Raw genomic sequence first — 21,849 nt, forward strand, 5'->3', positions numbered from 1 at the left:
ATAAATGTTTTCAGCATCACAATTCACGCAAGGCTGAGGACCACTAACTAAGGAAGGGGCCTTCAGGGTTCCAAGAACTGATTTTTTAAATATATCTATTGAAGTGGCAATTCCGTCTCCCCCTTTCACTGCTTGCAGGAAAGACCTTTGCATGGAAACAGGACAGGAATGCAAACTTCAAGTTCAATTACAAAATGAAGAGACTTTTCCTATTAATTCTTGGCACCATCATGTTCCTCAAAGGCCTGTATTGCATCTTTTAGCCACCGTTGTGTTGGGTTTTTTTTCACTGATTCATGATTCAGACATTTTGATCAAAAAGTAAGATAATGACTCTTTCATTTCAAAAGGAGCTATTAAAAAAAAAAAAAACTCAGGACACACAGGGCCAGATTTGGAAATAAACTGCCTGTGTTAAGGACTACTCCACCTAAAGTAAGAATGGCAGAATCAGGCTTAAGTATTATTATTATTATTGAGGTAGTGCCCAGGAAACCCCATCCCGGACCCCATTATACTAGGTACTACACTAAGAGTGAACAAAAAGACAGTCCCTGCTTAGATAGTTTACCCTCAGTCTTTGCAGCAATATGGATTTACAATGGTACTTTTAACCCAAACAGTTGTTCAAGCCACCACCTGTGTTTCCTGAGGGGGGTGGATGGGATGGGTATCTCAGTATCATTGTTTGTTGCAAGCAGAGTGAAAATCCTTTTCAGCAAACCTCCTGGGTGAACTCTTAACTCTTCATCTCGCTACAGTTTTGAAAAGAAACAATTGGTAACGCCTCCGACCATTGCCACCAGCTGCTTTTGATTTCACAGCTCAGGCTCCATTGTGAGGATTGCTTTGCTTTAACTTGCCATTGCCCTTGCCCACAAAAAGGCAGCGCTAATGTCAGTTTTAATTGTTATGTTTTTCAATGCCTCTGGATTCAGAGCACCCCAACGCTGGAGGCCAGATCCTGCTAGCCTCACTCAAGCAGAGTAGTGCCTTATTCAGTGACTAGTCCCACTGCAGTCAGCTTAGCTGTACTTTATACCCTGCAAGTAGTCACACGGACATCAAATGGGACTACTCATAAAATAAGGTACTGCTCAGTGTGAGGGAGGGTGGCAGAATCTGGCCTCTGTCTTGCAGGACACACACACATATATATATATTTGATACCCACTTCTGATCAGTTGTCCTTGAGTGCTGTGGGGCTACTCCCAGCTTCCACATCAGAGACATGAAAGGCATGCACAGTCAGAGAGAGAAATGCTTTATCACTCTGGTCTCCTCTTCCACCTTTGACTCTATATCCTAATTCTCTCGGACATTAGAGATATGAATTCTTTTTTCAGAGCTTTATCTCACAGAATGTCCAACACCACCAATGTGTAAAAGCCTCTACAGAAAAAGCACATCTGCCATTAAGATCTCCCACAAGACACCATGGAAGTCTAGCCTTGATACAGAGTGGCATTCCTTTAAAATGAAAACATTTCCGTCTCTGGCCTTCCCTTCTGTCTTTTGCTGTGACTAGACCTGATATATCACAAAAAAGCTGATCCGCCCCCACCCCAAGCCCAATAGCTCACACAGCAGATGAACAACATAATCATTTTGCCATTAGTGTGAGACAAGCTCCTCCCTTCTGCTTTACATCCTTGTTCTTTTTTATTATTATTATTATTCAGGTTCCTACTCTGTCTCCACAGACACAGGCTGTAAAAAAAAAAAAAAAGCTTCTATTCCTCGTTCTGCACCTGTATCCAGGATTTTCATCTACACTTGAAAAGTGCCATGTAGAATTACAGTTCTAATTGCATTAACAATAATAATAATAATAATTAGAACTATTAATCATTTTTAAAAGCCTGTTTACACCTATGTGTAGTCAGTTAGCTTTTCCATCACCAGGTTTGGGGCTATATTGCCCATACAGCAAAACTTCGTATGACATCACTGCAGATCTCAGTATGCCGTGAGTAATGGAAGCACCGTCAATGCTTGTTTCAAAGGTGGCCATTTGAAAACACAGCCTATGGAGTTATACAACACGGACTGTGCCCACGCTTTCCTTAATAGAGAGATGCAGCCAGCAGGGATAATAAGTCCCAGGGTGTAGTCTTGATTCAAGCAGGTTGCCCTTTGGTCTCTTGGAAAAGTTGTTTAATGGCCCTCTCTTGGGCAAAATTGGACTCTCCTGACCAAATGGTTCCCCCTAACTGGGGGATAGAATATTCCTGGTGACGTTTCTATTACTTGGACTCTGTTTATATAGTCAAGTTGGACAGAGTGTAATAATTTGTGGCTCCATATGTGTACACAGGCACGCACGCACGCACACACACACACACACACAGACACACACACCATGGCAATCAGCTAAGCAACACACATACATGCAGCATCCCCTAGCCAGGCCAGCCAATTTGATCCAGTGTTGCTAAGTCTGTACAGTGCTGAATGCAATTATCAGCCATTGTTGATGTTCCTTGTCTGTTACCCCGTGGGTGCCTTACAATGTGAAAGAGTGCAATTGGCCAGCATTTGGAGAGTCCTCAGAGTTCCTGGAGCAATGGATGAAATTTCTCAACAAATGAGAAGAGGTGTTGATTCCTGGTCTGTAATATATGACCTGAGTCGGCTGCAGGCAGCAGCTACTGCAAATTACAGTGAAATGGAATGGATCCTAACTATTTGGTTCACATACAAACAGAAGTGAACCAGTCAGTTACCAACTCTCTCCTCTCATCCTTATGGCTTTACGGCCTTGCTCCCCTTTCTCCACTAACATCTTGCAAGTAGTGGACCACTCAATCTCCTACTCCCCTTTAAAAGAAGCAAGGTTCTCTCCCCTCTTCCTCAAACAAGTAACTGGCTTCTTCCGCACCCTCCTCCATTTCCTCTCTAACAAGCAGTGGGCTTTTCTCCCTTTCTCCACCCAGCCTTCGGAGTAGTTGGCTGTTCCCTCAACTGCAAGCAGCAGGTCACTTTTTCTCTCCCTTCTCCTTACAAACAACCTGCCTTTCCCTTCCTCACTACCAAGCATTTTTTCAACACTACCAAGCATTTTTTCAACAGCAGCCCTCTTGATCCTTGTGACACTACACCCCACATTCATCACAGTGGTATGGTTCTGATATGATGATGACATAATTATAATCCATCTGGTACAAGATATGTCTTGTAAGGTGTCATTGGAAAAGTTATGATTTGCTGAATATGATTATCCTGTTTGTATGCATGTATAATTTTTGTATCTGAAGTTATGAATATTGACTATGTATCTGTAATTCAAATGTACTTATTCTGGGTAACAGCCACAGATAGCATTTCAGGTACAAAAATGAAGAAGCTAGACAGTGCTGATGGCCCATCAACAAAGACAATGGACTATGGAAGAGTGTAGCCCTCCTGTAAACATTTCTGCCAGCCTGTAAGTAATGGCTGCTATTACTCAGCAAGGGCATGTGACCAGACCGCATGATACTAAACTGCATTTTGAGTACCTGTATTTTTCCACAAACAGGCCTGGAAACTAAGTTTGGAACAGAGGGTTCCCACCATATGGTAAAGCTATATAAAGTGGGCCTCACTAGGGCCCTCACTCGCCATCTAGGGGCCTCACTCCCCAAACAAGGACACTCCTGGAAACACCTGAGGAACAAAGACTGCATCGTTCTTCAACAGCAGCCATCTTGATCCTCCATCCAGCAGATTTATCATTCATCATTAGCAAGGGCTAGTCATCTTTCTCATAGCAAGCGTTCAGTCTCCACGGAGTTTGCTCCTTCACTTGCAACTCTTGGAAGACACATATGATGTCACATCACTGATGCTAATGACCTCACGTGCTATTGCAGCTATCGGTGATGTCATACACACATCAGTGACATTACACACATCACTGACATCAGCATAACCATAGATGCACTCTTCTGAACCTAGACATACCATTCACATGAGCACCATGGCTATCTGAGGTCATGTGTGCACCACCAACAGAAGTGAAATCAGACCCACATCAGCATATAACTAATGTGATTGATGTTACCCATGGCTGGCAGACATGGTGATGCCACTTACATTACACATATACCGCTGAGGTCAGTGACATTACATATGCAGCACTGCCATCAGGGCTGTCACAATCACCTATGACCCCAGTGACATCATGCATGAATTGCTATTTTCAAATAAAGAACAAATATCATGAACGCTTCAAAACTATGGGTTAAATCCTCAGCTGGTGCAAGTCAGCATAGCTCCACGGGCTTCAATTTACACCAGCTGAGGATCTGCCCTTATGTTTTAAAAATATATTTCATCTTGTAACACCCATAATTGCCCAGGTTCAGGGCCTTTGCTGGGAATTGCTAATGGCCATCTGGAGTTGATGGCCCTGGGCCGTACCTTAGCCCATCAGTTCTTCCCAAATAGCCATAAATCCCCAGGAAATGCCCTGTGCCTCCATAGTTATTGCTTACACAAAACACTGATTCATTGTTTACATTTGTTTTCTATCATCCATCCATATCAGCCAGTAATAAAAGCAGCAGGGTTCCTAGTTCTTGGTGCGTGTCGTAGTGGAAGACAGGACGATATCTCAGTAGGAGAGGAATGCAGACCATGATATGAATGCCAAATCTGGCAGTATATTACACTGTCCTAAGCGTCTAGAGATTAGAACCTGCTGCTGGTGGTCCTGTGTGCAGCTAGCCTGTGTCTGTCATCCCCCCACCCCCTTTTCCTGACCTCTTCCTTCACTGTAAGTTAGAAGTTGGTAAGATCTGAAGCGAGCATTTCCAAATGCGTCAGGGTCAGAATCCTAAGTCTTTACTCAGACAAAGCTCTCGTCAATGGAAGTTTTGTTGGAGTGAAAACTGAGGCGCACAGACTCTACCCTGTACAGAAGGGAATAAATTGCGGGAAAGCACCACAGGTGCCCCCACCTCCATCCACTGGATCGGCAGGGTTATACCACAGGCTGGAAACGGCAGCAGAGAATCAGGGATCTGAGAGGATCCCAACCCCAGACTCAGAGAGCATGCCCACTTGCAGGCAGGGACTCCCTCCTCGGTGCTCCCACACCAACTCCAGCCCCTGCTCATCACTCCAAGCACCAGCAGCAGGCTGAGTGGAGCTGCACACCCAAGGACTCTTCTCCTCCATTGCTGCCCAGGGGATCAGACTTAGGGGATCTTTACACAGAAGGATTTGCAGCTCCAAGCTGATGTGCTTCCTCCCGGCCACATGCAAAGTGGAGCTAAACAACATCTCCTCCCCACAACTTGAGCAGTCCTTTCCCCCACCCCCTATGTGGAGCTCAGCCTTGCAGAGAGCCCTCCACGGGGCCGTAGGAAGGGGCAGAGGGAATGGGGCTGTGAAAGCAGCTGAACCAGGACTATTGGAGCAGAGGATGGCATCTGCACAGGAGGGGAGATTTACATGGACCCCTCAATGCACAGTTCTTGGGGTACTGTTCAGCCCCACTGCACCTTCAGATGCAGATGTTCATCTTGTGCATTACCATTCTCAAGACTGAAGTCAGGTAAAGGGTGCCTTTAAGATCGTCTGTGCTGCATCATTTACTGTCTGTCTTTGTCTCTAAATACAAAGTCAGCTCTTCTCTCAGGAAACATGTCTGTACATGTCCAGTATGTCATTAGCCTATGCATGCTCTGTTGCAACTTACTGTTGCTGTTAAAAGGGCAGGAATCCCCCAAAAGCGAGATCTTGCACTTCAGGGTTTAACACCCCTCTCACAGCCAATATATCGATTTTCAAAACCCAGCCTGCTGCCTGTTCAGGGAGCCATGTGTAATGAGGGCTCAGAGCAGTGTCCAAGTGACCTGTGTTGTGCAAGTGAATGGCTCTGTCCCAGAGCATGAGCTAGAAAGGCTCCAGCCACACTACACCATTTCCCATGTCCTAAAACACTTTTCAATAACCCTTTCAAAACACTTTTGCCTCATCTACAAAAGCTGGGGCTGGCAACACAACAGTGTCACCTGAAATCAGTTCCAAGGTGAAAACTGTTTCAGGACCTGTGCACTGGTGTTCTCTGGAAGGGGCCTGAGCATCCATATAATAAAAATCACCACCAGTAACTGGTGCAAGCGCCCTTGGCAAAGAGGCCAAGAAGTGACTAGGCAGGGAGACTGAGTTTCCTCTAGGCAGACGCTCCAGCTCAGCTCTGAGGCATAATGACAGTAGAACATATTTGGCATCTCCAAATATTCTGGATAAGCAGGACTGTGCTGTACATTACAGCGATGGTCTTCATAGCTCCTGGCAACCCTTCCTCTGCTTTCAGCGCTTAATAACACAAACAGCTTGCTCTGAAATGTTGCTCTCCAATTAATAAGTTTAGTGTCAAGCTAATAACAGAGGGTGTCCACAAGCCTCAGGTGAGGCATGTATTTGGGAATATATATCATGCTGCTACAAATGCCTCCACATTGTTGCAGCTATTGTTGTAACCACTACCTTCTCTCTGCAGGGGGGCTACAGGGCAGTGCTCCTCTGAACAGGGCTTGTAGCTCCCTGAATTGGCTCAATTGTCCTCAGGCCTCTTTTCTCTCAGTCTTTTTGTGTGTTTCACTGGTGCCTTTAAATTGTCATGTGTGCCTGTCTGAGCAGTACTGAGTGAAGCTCTAGTCACACCCAGGCAGTCTGAGCTGGACCAGGAGAATGGGGATGTTTGGTAGCTTAGAGAGGGTTATAGATGTTTGCCCCTTTTGGGGAGTGGGATGAGTTTGGAAGGGCCAAATTGTTCCCTTGCCACTGATGGGGAGCATGGGAGGTTTGGCAGCTGGGGGGTCGGGGGAGTCCATTCTTTTATCACTGAGGTGTGCTGGGGTGGGGAGGGTTTGATAGGATAGGAGCATGCTACTTCTCACTGGGGTATGGGAATGCCATGGAAGTGGGCCCCACAAACACTAGCACCAGTTCTGCAATTAGGTGGTAGAGAGGGTTAACACTCCAGCAGGAGTCCAGAGAGCTGAGTTCAGGAGTATGGCTGGAATTCAAGTGACGACAAGTTTGGCATGCTCAGCCACTCACTAATGGCACTGTGTCAGTGTCCCACCATGCTCTGGATCAGTTGAAAGTTTCCGCCCAAAAAAACATCCAGGGCTGCAAGCCAGGACTGAGGTGCATCATCAAAGCTCACTGAGGGACGTGAGAGCACCTGCCAGCCCCAGGCCAACTTGTATCCAGGCCTTCGCTTTTAAAGGCATTAGGTTCACTTTCAGTTAGAAACATTAAAAAAATGCATCTGGCTTTTTAGCAGTGAGATTAACTTGAAGCCCCAGACCGGAAGCTTTAATTATAACAGATTTGTGTGAAAGTTGCCAGACTTCCCTCTACTCTGTGATGGTGGCTGTGCCAGGAGTCTGCTTTTCGTCACAATAGCAACTGTGTTAAGTTCGGAAAAGTAACTAGGTCAAAGATGCAGAGGCAGAACAGAGATCACTAATTACGGCTAATGACATCCTGTATGGCAATGCAGAGGGATAGCACAATCATTGCAGGGTTCTTCCTGTAATTAAAAGGTAACACATCCATCTCTCCCACTCCCAGTGTGCACTGCTTGGAACAGATACAGCTGCATTGCCAACTTTTTATACATTTCACCGAATGCCTGCTCTAAGGCAAGGCTATGGAATGAGCAAAATCAGAGAGGAGCACATGGGAGGGAGTAAACTCGAAAGAATAATTTGAATTACTCATTCACACTGCTGAGTTCTAAATTAACTCCAACCACTGGGGGAAAGACTTGGGTGTCATTGTGGGCAGCTCTCCTAAATATGCAGCGTGAGTATAACCAATCAACCAAAGTGCTAAAACACATAAGGAATGGGGAATAATACCAAATATATTATAACATCATTCATAATGCAATGGCACACCCTCACTTGGAAAACTGTTTTCTGTTCTAATCACCCCATTTTCCAAAGGATATTGCAGAAATAGAGGGAAGTCCAAAGACAACAAGTGATTAGATTGTCGACGTGAAGACAGATTGAAAAGCCTGGGACTGTTGTTAAGAGAGGAGACAAAAACAACAGAGAACATGCTAATGGGATACAAAATCATGACTGGGAAAGAGGAGGTAAATCAGGCACTCCTATTTATCTTCCCTCATAATTCAAGAACAAGGTATCACATTTAAAGCTAATAAGAGCAAATGCATTTTTGACTTGATACGTAATTAACCTGAGAACTTATTGCAATGAAGTACCATTAATGCTAACTGCATAGTAGAATTCACTATATGGATAATCAGAACATCCACAGTTCCATGAAATATGATTAAAAACAAGGATATAAACCTTCATGCTTTAGGATATAAAGTGACCATTAATTGAGTTTAGGAAGAAACTTCCACTCCAGGCATGTTGCTCCCTCGCTATCCACTACAAGGTTCTTGCACCTTCCTCTAAAGTAGATGATATCAGACACGATCAGAGACCGGACACTGGGCTAGATGAAAGAGTATGGCAATTCCTAGAACAGGTGAACCTGTAATGGCTTATCAGAGACACGGAACATATATAACTCTGCACACAGGATGAAACTATTGCTCTACCAATATTCTTTCTCTCTCTGTACATATGTCTATATAGTGATATAGCCATATGTACATCTAAATATAGAGAGGAAATGAGTGCAAGTCAGACATCATGTCTACACCATCATGGACAATGCAAACCTCTTATTTTTCAGGAGACACAAACAAATACAGGACACAGAAGAGATAAAGCAAAGACCCCAGCAGGTTGTGAATGGTGGACAGAAGTCAATTATGGTGACTATCCAGTGGAACTGACTTTTGTTGGCCTACCCAGTCATTGCACCTATCCTATTGCTCTGTAGAGGAACCCTGAGTTTGTGAATAGGGTAATATAACCACCCCTCTGAAATTCTAGTCAGTGAATTCAATGAAAATATAGAGTCTGCCACTGCCCACGTGCTGCTTATTACACTTACACCAGACCAGGGTGGGCGCCTGCAGGTAAGTTATCAGGTATCTTTTTATTAGTAGTATAGTTGTAAAAATGTTATGATTTACTAATTTTTTTTATTTCCCACTGGTAAGGTGTATATATAGTGTATATATATACACTATATAAACATATGTAGACTACATTTGGCATATGTCCACAGAAAACGTTAGGACATATGGAAATTATGTCATAGGAATATTGAAATTATGCCTTGTATCACTTTCCTAGGTAACATGTAAAAGCTGCAAAATGTAACATTATGGAAATACCATTCAGCCAGATACACTGGGGGGGTGGGGTGGGGGGGGGGAGGAATTCACCAGACTTTACTTCAAAATCAACCACATGGAGCTCCAGAAAAGGGCTCTAGCCAAGATTTTCAGACGAGTGATTATGGGTGCCCAAGCTGAGATACTGCAGAAATATCTGGGGCTAATAGCTTTTTCTCCCCATCACAAATAACCTTTTGATTTGGGCACTCCTTTTCCTTCCTTGGAAATCTGGCATTGCATTCTAGACATTATACTCTAGATAATCTTTTCAGAAAATAACCCCATAATAAAGGTAGAGGATATTTCAGATTAGTCTCCAGGCAAAGCAGATACTCGGCTTCTGTTCAACTACTGTATAAATACATTTTTATGCTTAAAGTTCCCTTTGCCTAACTAAGACCTCTGCACAACATTAGGGTGTATTTTTTCTTGCTTCCAGCTCCAATCCCATTGAAAATAGGTGGGGATTTCAGGTGGATTGAACATCATTACCCTAAATCATCCCAAGGAGGAGTTTAGATAAAACCATCCAAATGAGGTTTTGATGTAAAGACTGGTTTGTGTCACCTGAAGAGAGAGGCCCCGTACACCGCTAGACCTCAGAACTTATACAGAATTCATTTTGTCAGCTAAGGGCCACATACCCCTCTCCTCTGTGTAGTGCAGAGCAGGAGCAAATTCAAAAGTAATCTGCAGAAAATGGGACTAACTTCCTCCACCACCACCGAGTTACCTCCAGACCCATATCTACAGTCACAACATCCATGTGGGGGTGAGGTGTGTGCCTGTCCATGGGGAGGGAGTTCGGTAATAATGGGAACTCTGTCAGCTGTGTTCCCATCAGCCAGCATGGCATGAAACTGCACAGGAGTCCTGTATACAACCTGGGATCCATGGGGTGCTCACTGAAATTTCCACAGACCTCCAAGCAACACCAGAAATTGTGATCTAGCCCCACTCCCCTACACCACAGCTATTTCCCTGATCCCAAGGGGATGATGCTGTGACCAGTGACTCAGCTTTGCAGCATGTGCTCCCATTCCAGGCCCACAGGAAAGGCTGTGTGTTGGTTATTCCCCTACAGTCTCACCACAATCACATGCTCAGATTCTAAAAGATATTTGAAGCAAACCTCATTAACTTGTAATAAAGGGCAAGTGCAGCAGCTCCTGGACAGCATGTGTATAGGCAGCAGGAAGTTAAATGTCCACATAAAAAGGAATCTGCTTTGTACAACTGCCTGCAAAGACCTTACTGGCCTGAAGCTGAACTGCGGTGCCACTCTGCTACCAAATGGTATTTGGTGTCTGTGCCCTGGAAGGCTTCATCCCCAGCCTGCCATGGAAGCATGTGGCTTTCTCGCCAAACAGCAAACTGAGAACTCACAAACGATCCTGATCATTGCACTGGATTTTCACTCCTCCTTCAGATGCTTCACTTAACTTTGTCACCAAAGACACCGCTTATGACTAGCCAAAAGCAAGTGCTGAAAAGACCTTCCTAAGCTTTGTAAACAGCATGCTTCATTAAGTCCTGCTGCATTATCATGCACATACAACGCTGTGGCCAAAAGGCCTAATGCAGTCCTAGGATGCATAAACAAGGGAACCGTGAGTAGGAATAGGGAGGTTATATTACCTCTGTATTTGGCATAGGTGTGATCACTTCTGGAATACTGTGTCCAGCTCTGGTGCCCACAATTCAAGAAGAATGTTGATAAATTGGAGAAAATTCAGAGAAGAGCCACAAGAATAACTAAAATATTAGAAAAGGAGTACTTGTGGCACCTTAGAGACTAACCAATTTAGTCTAAAAGATTAGAAAACCTGCCTTTCACTGATAGACTCAAGGAACCCAACCTGTTTAGCTTAACAAAGAGAAGGTTAAGGGGTGATTTGATCACAGTCTCCAGATATCAACATGGGGATCAAAAAATTTGATATTTGAGGACTCTTCAGTCTGGCAGACAAAAGTACAAGATCCAAAGGCTGGAAGTTGAAGCTAGACAGATTCAGATTAGAAATAAGGTGCAAATGTAAACAGTATGCTTAATTAGCCACTGGAAAAAATTTGCCAAGGGTTGTGGTGCATTCTCCATCACTGGCATCTTTAAAATCAAGATCGGATGTTTTTCTAAAAATATGCTCTTGTTCAAACAGGAATTAATTCAGGACAGTCCTATGGCCTGTCTTATACAGGAGGTCACACAACTAGATGATTACAATGGTCTCTTCTGGCCTCATAATCTGTAATGTAATGGTACTTTCTCAAATGTCTCATACACCTAGATGATGGCAAATTTTGCCCCACCACTTTAGCCCATATTTTGCACCTCTGCATTAAATCTTTGTTGTGTGTCATATTTTTGGAGATATAATTGGCTCTTCCCCCTTCCTTTTTCTTGTTTTTAATTTATCAAATACACATGTGAATAACTTGCAAAGCTAAAAACCATTTTTAAAAAGGACCAGATCTTCAGCTGGTGAAAATCAGCATAACTCTATTAGAGTCAATGGCACTACACTGATTTACACTAGCCAAGGATCCTCCTCAAAATGCTTTTCCCTTTATTCTGTCCGTGATATAAAAAGACAGCCTCTCGCCCTTTGCTGGGAGACCCACAGCAAAACCTGGAAGAGTTGAGCACTGATGTCACACAAAGCCATAACCTGAGCTGCACCTTTCAGCACAAATTCAGCAACCCTACTTCACACAAGTGAAAAGCACCAAACAAGGCAGGTGGTGACAACAAGCTATCCCACAACACAACCTGCCACTGAGACTCACACGAGCAAAAGAGACCAATGTCCCAGTTCCATACGGGGAGGGCTCTGAAGCGGAAGTGTTGTGCTAGTTTCTCTGCCCTTTGACTTCATAAACATATAATTGCTCCACTAACGTAGAACATAAATCTGATTGTCCCCTTTCACAGAAATATGGCTAATGACTTTTAGGGGAGTGCTTAATATTGCTATTTTGTGTTCCAAATTTGGGAATCACAAAGTTGCATACCCCTTAGACACAAATTAGCAAGGTCTTTGTAACCATGCTAGTTATTCCTCTTGATGCTCAACTATGACTTGCCATCTTACTATTATTAATATTACAATAGTGCTTAGGGGCCCTAACCACGACGGAGGCCCCTTTGTGTTAAGCATTGTATACACACAGTACGAGACAATCCAAGCCCCAAAGAATTTACAATCTAATAGACAAAATGGGTTCCAGGGAGGTGAAGTGACTTGCTCAAGGTCAGTGGCAGAGCCAGGAATGGAACACAGGTTTCCTGAATCTCCCTCCAGTGCTACATGAAACCACGTTGCCTTTCGATTCTCCTGCCAGTTCCTTGGCTTTGGGGATTAACCGAAGAGCATATTTAGCATCCCTTCCTCCTTGAATAATTTCTGATTCTTAAATTAAGAAAAACCTTTGAAAAAGAAAGAAAAAACCAAACCAGGCCTTTTCAGAGAAGTGCAGTCACAGAGGTGGGGGAAAAGAGGACCCCTATGTTTTCAAAAGGATCGTATCTTCCAATAAGTCTTCCATTTAGTCTCGTATCTTCCATTAAAATCATGGGAAGGCATGTAGTTAGATCCCCAAGCATCACCTGGTAGAACCTGAAAGGTTAGTAAGTGTGTTCAATGCTATCTGCATTGAACCAATCCTGCACTGCACAGGGCACCATTAAAATCTTGACGCTTACCACTTGCGAGAGTTAAAAGTTATGGCAGTACTTGGCAAGGTAAATACCACAGCAAAGTAAACTTCGCAGTTTTAAAAGCACCTCCAGATCAACTTATCCCAATTATCCCAATTTTAAACAACCACCCAAATTTTCAGCAGGCCTCTACACATATTGGCACATCTGTTTACGTGCACAAAAACCGACTCTGCTGAAAACCCGGCTGAAAACCGGAATCTATGGCCTTTCTGCACTTACTGCTCTTTAATGGCTCATTAACGATCTTACTTCTTCATGCACAAGTAGGAGGCTTTTCTTTTTGCATACCCAATCAGCTTATGTTTGAACAGTGGTTTACACACGCAATGTGCAGCTTACAAGTGGTAGAGGTGTCATGTTCAAAGTACAGGTTTCTGATTAAACATTATAAGGAACATACTGGTCCTCCTCCCTCTTAAAAAAATACGCCTTTATGTATTTCTCAGCCCCCAGCCAATTAGCAAACATATGATTATATAGTGGTTTTAATAAATTAATTAAGTTATTGATGGCTAGATATTAAATTACTGAAAGGAGTATTTTATTAATAAAATACAAAATGGATTAAATCTGATGGGCAAGAAACAATGTTATAGAATGTGGATCAGTACTTCACTGACAGACAGGCAATTATCAGCTACTGTGTGTGTTACGGCAGGGTTACATGCAGCATGAGATTCTGTCTCTCTGAAGTTTGCTGTTGACAGAGCTGAGTGATGTCAGTGTTTGCTTGCTAAAGCTTTTCTGAAATTCATCCTTGAAGTGCGACTGATAATGCCTTTTGATAGAGGGACATTTGAAAACATGACCTTTTGGAGGGGAGGAGGCAGGAGAGATCTGATTTCCATTCATTCCATGTTCCCCCCCCCTACAATCACTAACTGAAAGCGGAAACAAGCATCATCATCATTATCTCTGATTTGTGCTAGCAGACACCCTTAAGCCAATCAGAAGTGTATTTCATTGTTTGATGGAACACAAAAGACCCTCTGTTTGGAAAGTTCAAGAAAGAAAACTCAGACCTTGTGGCCTGGTCCCAAAGATTGAAACAGAGGCTGAGATGGTTTCAAAAAGGGCCAGATCCAATGCTCTTTGAAGCCAATGTGAATGATCTCATAGACTTCAATGAACTTTGGATCAAGCCACAAATGCACAAAACGAAGTAGTTATAAACAAAAGTAGCGAGAAGTAGAGGAGAGTTTTAAGCAATGTAGTGGCCAATCTAATCTTCAGGTCATTGTCATCAGGGCAGTGTATTTTTGTGATGTCTGAGAAACAAGAATTTTCATAAATTTTCCTAGGTCAGGTTACTCCATTAGGCATAGGATTTTAAATTAATCTTCACGCATTTTCCACTAAAGATACTATTCACACCAGCCTAATGTTGATCCCATTTATAGTATCTACCAAGGTGTGACTAACAAAAGAAAAAGGTTCCTACTGCTAGGTTTAAAGCACTCCTATTCATTTAAAAATGTTCACCATTAAAAATAAAAAAGACTCAGATCAGAAACAAAATACAATTTCTGTTAGAAAATCTTGTTTCAAACCAGATTGCCAGCAAAAAGGATGCACCACTATACATTCGTGTGCAGAAATCTGAGATACAAGACCTACCTAGAAGAAACTCTACATCAACCCATTCTTCAAACGGTGCAAAGATCACAAAAGTGTGTAGGTTCCAAATATTATGCTTAATTTGCTCTGTAATCTGTTTATTTTCTCATCACATGAGAGAGACATGGTAACATCCAAAAAGAAAGAAAAACAAACAAACAGTTTGCTGAAGCCTATGACTTCAATGCTTGAATAATGATCTTGGATATAATCATGAATGTTGCTATGGTTTTTAAATTTTTTTGTTATCTAGAAGTCCTCCCATAAAATTGCATTTTCCTGAAGTGAAGTCCCTTCATTAGAACTTTTTTTTTTTAAAGAACGTTTGCAGTCCCTTACACTCAGTTCAATAAAGAACCAAAAAGGTTCTTTATTCAGAAGAAGTGCAATTTTTTTCCCCCCTTTGCCTAATAGAATCCAACTGTCGGAACATGACATCATTCCCTAGAGCCAGGGATTTCAAACTAACAGTCATTCTGCTGAAGTAAACACCACGGAAAAGCATTCAAAGAAGATAAAAAAAATAAAAGGGAGCTTTTATTACCTGAAACTTGCAGCACTTCCCTTTCCACTCCATTCTTGGTTTTGTATTTCCCAGACAAAACTTTGTCCTATTAGCTGGGGCACTGAAAAACTAGTAGTTTAGGGTCTAATACCTGCTGTGCTTCCCACAACTCCTTCATATGACCTTTCACAGCACTGATTCCAGCTAAAATGATTGCAAGGAACACAGACTAGCCGAATCAGTTGTCATGGAGATCTCTCTCTTACTCATACACACACATACACAGACACACACACACACACACAGAGTCACAATTCTGGGAGGCACCCATGAAACAGCATGCCTTTTCATCAACTAAGTTTTTCAGGCATTCCACCCCTCCTCCCAACCTCTCCTTGAGTCAATCTGAGGAGCAGAGCTTTGTTTGGGAATTGATTGTTGTAGTTTTATAAAGATATTGCCTTTTCAAAAACAACACAGTGCTTTGTGGACTTTTTTCCATGGGAAGGATAGTTTGACTGCAAAAGTCTCAAAATAAAAACAAATCTGCTGTATTCTAACCTGGGACATTATTTGTCTTTGTTCAGCTTACAATAAATTTGATATTTGCAGTGCTGAGGCTTTGTGAAAATACAATCATGCAGATTACATGAAAAGCTCTTGGCACAGACTGCCAGCTTACCTTGCTGTTTGCCCAGTACCTTGTCAGTGGCTTAATTAGTGCAGGTATTCATGGGGGCCAAGAGAGGATTTCCTGTATTCTTTCATGTCTCTGTAATGAACAAGAAAAATCTGTGGATCAGTAATGTACAAAGGTTATGAAACAGAAGAGATAATCTTTACCTCTCAAAAGACCCTCATTTCCAGAGCCATCCCTGTAACTATCTGCCAAGATTACCTACCTTCCACACAAATGTATTGCCCACCCCGCACTTTTATCGTGCCCTGCATGAATTGTAGTTCCCCATTTTGGGTGTTTGTCACACATTGCATTTCCCGTTTAGGACCTTGGCAGGATGAGAGGTATACAGACATGTATATGCTGGTTACATCTTAATCGATATTTTTGTACGTGTACATCTATGTCAATGTCTGTGGATGTGTAGACACGTTCTCTTTTCCCCCCTTTCCATTGACCAATAATTAAAAAAAACCCACAAATTTAAAATCTGAAAGCCAGCTTCAAAATCAAATACCAGTTACTTTACATGAAGGCAGTAATGACAAAAGATTACTTTTCCTTTTTTTAAACCAAAGACCCCAAAGTATTCACAGTGACCAGTTATATAGAAATCACATACAAGATTTAACTGCATACCTCAACATTAATTCATATTTTCAGTTAACATGAGAGAGAGAGAGAGAGAGAGAGAGATTGATTTTAACCTTTTTCTCAAAGACCTATTTCACAGCCTTGAAATACAGCCTTCTGGTAATATCACAGTGCTGAAATAGGACCTTTTGTTGCTACCTTTCATGGAATTTTTCTTATAGCCATTATATAATTAAATGGGTTTTACCCCAAACCCACTGCCACCCGGTGAAACCAGAGCTCTATTTCACAGCAATCATATCAGAGAGAGAGAACTCAGTAGAACTGCTAAATAAAATGTCTTTGCTGCCACCATGGCTGTAAAATAAAACAGATTCCAAGAATAAATAAAAACACACCAATTTTTTTCCATGACAAAACACAGCTAGAGAGGTGTCCCTTTAAATGTCTGGCAGTTGCACATAGTACTTACAGTAACATTCTTGGTTGTGATCAAGACAAAAGTACTCTTGGGAGGTTTTTTAAGCTTCTAGTCAGTAAAAACAAAGGGAGCTGATCCTGCTGTCATTCAGACTCACTGGGAACTTTAATTTAAGTGGGAGCAGGATTGGGCCCCAAGTTTTCAAACTTTGCATTGTGGCTTGGAGACTTCCTCTTTTGAGGATTTAATTGGAGACAGTCACTGAAAGTTTTAAAAGCTCCATAAAAAGCATTTTAGAGGCTGTGTGATTCCAGTTTGCACAGTACATGCAATATAGGCAACACTCCCCCTAGAGGACATAAAATGTGAAGCTGAAACATTTAGCAAGGGAGCATGAAGTAAGTACAGCACTTAATTCATTTTCCCCCCTTATCATGTCCATTCTGATGTTATGATCCTCCACACATAGTGCATGAGGAGACACTTTAGGATCCTGAAACAACTTTCAGGGCCCATGAAACAGACTATTCCAATCAACAACTTAAAACAATATAGACATTTGCGACCATTCTTATCTTATCCAGCAAATGCTACACAAGAAAATTATTATAGACAGTTGCCAGATCATGGTAACCAAGGCAGCAGCTTTATACATGGGTGCATACAAAAAAATTCCAATACATTTGTGTGTGTGTGTGTTTAGTTTTGTTTTACAAACTCTATAAAATATCTGTTAACATTATTTTTCTGTAATATATGTTGCATACAAAGAATACACAATGGTATGGTGTGGTTTAAATGTATGATGGATGAGATAGACAGACAGAAAGTTGCAGTAGAAAGGTTTCATGGACATAAGTTTGGGAAGGCCACATTTTTCATGAATGGCAAAGCCAAAATGGACTGGGGTAGTCTATTTTTTGTCAAGGTCCAGCTTTCTTGGTCAAGGTACAGTCAAGGTCCAGAATCCAGAGGAAATAATTTAAAAAGCAATTATGATAATATAATAATTAATAATAAATAATAAGAAGAAGAAGTAAATAAAAAGATTTCGGGATCCATTCAAAAGCGTCTGGTCCGGATTTGGTCTGCATATTGACTACCCTGTCGTAGGTTATCCTAAACAAGTGCCAATGAGACATTTAAACAATGTTGCACCATTCGCATTCTTTATATTTCAAAAATACTGCAGAAAAATATATATTAGAAATATTTTAGGGAAGTTTTTAAAAATTGTATGGGGACGATTTTTGTACCTCCCACCCATGAAGTCAGCTACTTTAGTTAGCCATGAGTCCTACTGTATAGCATTCAGAGGGAGCCATGAAAACCTTCTAAAAATTATCTAAATAGCTTTTTTGGGGTCATAAAAGTGTCAAAACTTTAAAAAGGTCCAATATCTCAGACCATTCCAGAGTAAAGAGAGAGTGCCGGTCTTCACTGGGAAGCAGGGAGCCTACCCATCTCAATGGCACAGAGCCCTACAGGCGGCAAGAATATTGGACTATTGGAGTCATGACATTTTTATGTCTAGAACAGCCAACACTGGTCCAACACTGAATTATACCCATGATGGGGAGTAGGCAGGTGTAATCTTGGAGGGGAGAGGGATTCACACTCTCTCTTTTTTTTTTTAACGTTGAATGTTTGAAGCTGCTCAAAGGCTTAGGAAACTATAATTATAATATAAATATAAATATAAAATCTTGGGGAGATAGATTAGTGAGCAGATGTAGAGGTCAAATCTCATTTATCGATGTGAGTATTTATTTCTATGACTCCCATCAACACAGTATATGAGCACACAATAAATAAATGCATCATGCACAGCTCTATATTTTATCTCATGGCTTTGCAATGTATCATATGGAGATAACTTCTGTATCTAGGGCGCTTGTGTGCATGTGTTAGCATTTATACTGTTCTGAAAAATTTCTAAATATTATACAGATGCACAGAGTCAACCGTTACAGACAGAACAAATGCAGCAGTTAAAACACAGCATGCATAGCCAAACATTTTTATGTATACTAGAGAACAAACATTATGGGGCAAATTCTGGCTCCCAACATGAAACCACCATAAATGACCCCCAAACAGGCACACATGAATGAAGGTACTCAGGCTACCATAAGCCCCATGCAGAGTCCTCCAACTTAACTGTGGCCAATAGCAGAAATAATCTGCTGAGGTTCAGAGGGGAGTGGAGTTGGGACTGACAGAGCAAGCATGCACTAAAACATGGATCACATCCCCTGACTTCTAAGCCTGATCCCAGAACATTTCTTCGTGGCTTTGCCACTGATGACATGTCTGCTGGCCTCTCTGTGACTCTGAAGGAAAGCCAGAATCAGGACAATTTCCATCCTAAAGTTCACCACTTGGTCATGGCTTTTTGGGTGGTGAGTAGATATGCAGAGCCCAAGCCAGAATCTGAGCCTGTAGTGACAGAGGAAACTAGAATGAACAAAAGAAATATAGTAAAGTAGTTATACAAGGTGCTAGTGTAACCCATACGCCTCCTGGATGTGGTGCTCTGTCCCATCTAGTGGCATCGAGACCACTTAGAGATTAATTAATCTGGTACAGCCTTAGCTAAGCGGCATGTGACTTTTAGCTCATGCTGTAGAGGCTCATGCACTCAGCTGCAGAGGTCCCAGGTTTCATCCTGCCTGCCGACGACTGGGGTCTGTCAGTGTTACAAGTGGGACAGAGCACCACATGCAGGAGATGTCTGTGTTACACTAGTAAATGCCATTAGGTTAGGCTGTAATCAAGAAGGATCGTGGTTTCTTGATATATTGTGTGCATGAGCACTCAGACCGCAACAACTACACAAGCAATCCATTTACGGAGAGAGGGAGATCATGTGTGCCTTCTGCTTATTTGTGACACACGTCCCATTCTGACTGGTTGAACAGGCCTCATGATATGCACTGTGGTTCCATGTGCCCTGGTAGGACGCGGACACCGGAGGAGTGCATGCACAAACAAGTACTGCATGCACCATAAAGGATCAGAGCACAGCGAGTGACTCCTCAGCAGTACGCATCTGGAGTCCATGCCAAGGAGAGCGAAAACTGAAATGTGACCTGCTTGTCCAGTGATCATGATGAGTTGCGTTTCTTTGCTGAATGTTTTTTAAATAAAAAAAAACAATCAGGAGCAGAAGATGCCACAGAAGTCAGATTTGCTCTTAAATGGTTCATGAAATCTTATTGTTTCAGCTAGGTGGGAACATGTGACATTAAGTTTTGGCTCTAAAGTATAGAAACAAAACAGGGCTGCAGGCAAACCTAATCACAGTGGCATGAGCAGCCTTTAGCTACGGAAACACCCAGCTCACCTATCGCATCAACTCTAAGACAGTCTGATGATATTTTTCTTTCTATGTTTTTAAAAAGGAAATGAAATTCCACATAAAAATGTTTAAATACAGGTCAATTGACATAGCTGGTTAATTTACAGCAACTCTGGTGTGAACTGGCACAGCAACATGGACTTCAACAGAATGCAATTCACACCAGCTGATGTCTTCTATCCATAAGTTATCATGCTGATTTCTCCTGCGAAGCTGTGTTTTACAGAGAAATGTCTCTTTTTACACTCTGATTCAGGTGGAAGTCAGTTCTCTAGCTTGCTGAGTCAAGAGATGGAACACTACAGTGTTAGTTACCAACAAAACACGCCGACCTAAAGTAAACGTCAAAATCCCATTCTGATCCATTTTGGTCCTGATCCTGAGAAGTGGCAAGTAGCTGTGATTCCTACTGATCAGGAGCTCAGCACATCACCATCAGGGGCTTATTTGGGCAGGAATGGTAGTAAGGAGAAAAGACACTGTATCAATGCACCAACAAAGTGTGATGTGATGTAAGCCATGTTTCTTGCTCTTTGTTTTAAGGCCCAGCCCTGTAATTCCTTTGCACAGGAATCCCATTGACTTCAACTGGGAGACCCATGTGGAGAAGGCTTGCAGTTTCAGGGTCCAAACCAGCAAACCCCTACTCACATAAGCGTCACTGACATCAGTGACACTTCTCGTGTGAATACAGGGTTTGCAGGATCAGGAACTTATTGTTAGCACTACAGCGCAGGAGCATTGCGGTAAGTGATGTATCACAAGGTTCACATAACATATTTAGAGCCAATGGGACATGGGACAATGACTTTGCCTTTCTTATGTACATGAAGCACATGGTCTTGTATCTGTGCAGTACCTAGCATGTTGGGGTCCTGGTCTGTGTCTAGGGCTCCTAGGCACTACAGTAATACAAATAGATAATAATAAATAATAATAATAATTCTGGTATGATTGTTGCATTGCAATACAATTTTTTAAGTATTAAAAAAATATTACCTGATCCTACAAACACTTAAGCATAGGATTGACTCTACTCATGTAGAGTGCCATTAAATTCAATGGCACTACATAGGTGTGGGACGGGGGGTCATAGAACTCTCTGAACTTAAGTTCCTCCCCCTTCCAGTATCAACTTATTATCCTTAATATTTTCACAATAACTCTTTCTTTTTAACAGTAGAGTTAAAGATGATCATAACATCTTTTTTATAGCCCACCAAGGACCGTGTTTGGATTACCGCAGTGATTTCACTATCTCAGCAAGCACATAGGAAATGACTAATCTTTGCTGTGGACTTTTTGATATTCTGCCCGGCACATTAAGGTTTCATATTTCATTCCAGTTTGATCTCATTTTGCAGCTGAAAGCCTGACACATAGGTGTTTGCCGGGTCAGGCCTTATTACTGTGCACAGGGCAAATTTTTCAAAAGTTCCTAAGTGTTATAGCAACCAGGCAAGGTACTAACAAACTTCAACAGGACTTTATTTTTAAAGTGGAAACCTCTTTACCAAGCTGCTGCTGCACCCTTGGTAGCTCTCACTCCACCTCCTCAACTCCCCCACCCCCTCCTTCCTGTTTCCTGTCCTTTCAGACTCCCAACAGCCAGTGCTCCCAGTTCTAATAATTACAAGCAGCATCTAAACACCACACTAAGTGATGTAGGAACCTGTG

At 42.1% G+C, this 21,849-nt stretch overlaps 1 protein-coding gene across 21 annotated transcripts in view; it reads right to left on the minus strand.

The window, feature by feature from the left end:
- The window catches only part of DENND2B (DENN domain containing 2B), a 290,322-nt gene that overhangs the window by 211,765 nt on the left and 56,708 nt on the right, over positions 1–21,849 (minus strand). For 18 of the 21 annotated variants that reach the window (XM_043547895.1, XM_007057107.4, XM_027819487.3 and 15 more), the window contains one exon: positions 15,800–15,889. The gene's annotated coding sequence lies outside the window, so the exon portion shown is untranslated. Of the gene's footprint in view, positions 1–15,156; positions 15,455–15,799; positions 15,890–21,849 lie in introns of those variants that run through there. The other 3 variants (XM_037899771.2, XM_037899770.2, XM_037899775.2) reach the window with 3 other exon arrangements.

The sequence above is a fragment of the Chelonia mydas genome, chromosome 6 (assembly GCF_015237465.2).
Source record: "Chelonia mydas isolate rCheMyd1 chromosome 6, rCheMyd1.pri.v2, whole genome shotgun sequence".
NCBI lineage: Eukaryota > Metazoa > Chordata > Testudines > Cheloniidae > Chelonia > Chelonia mydas.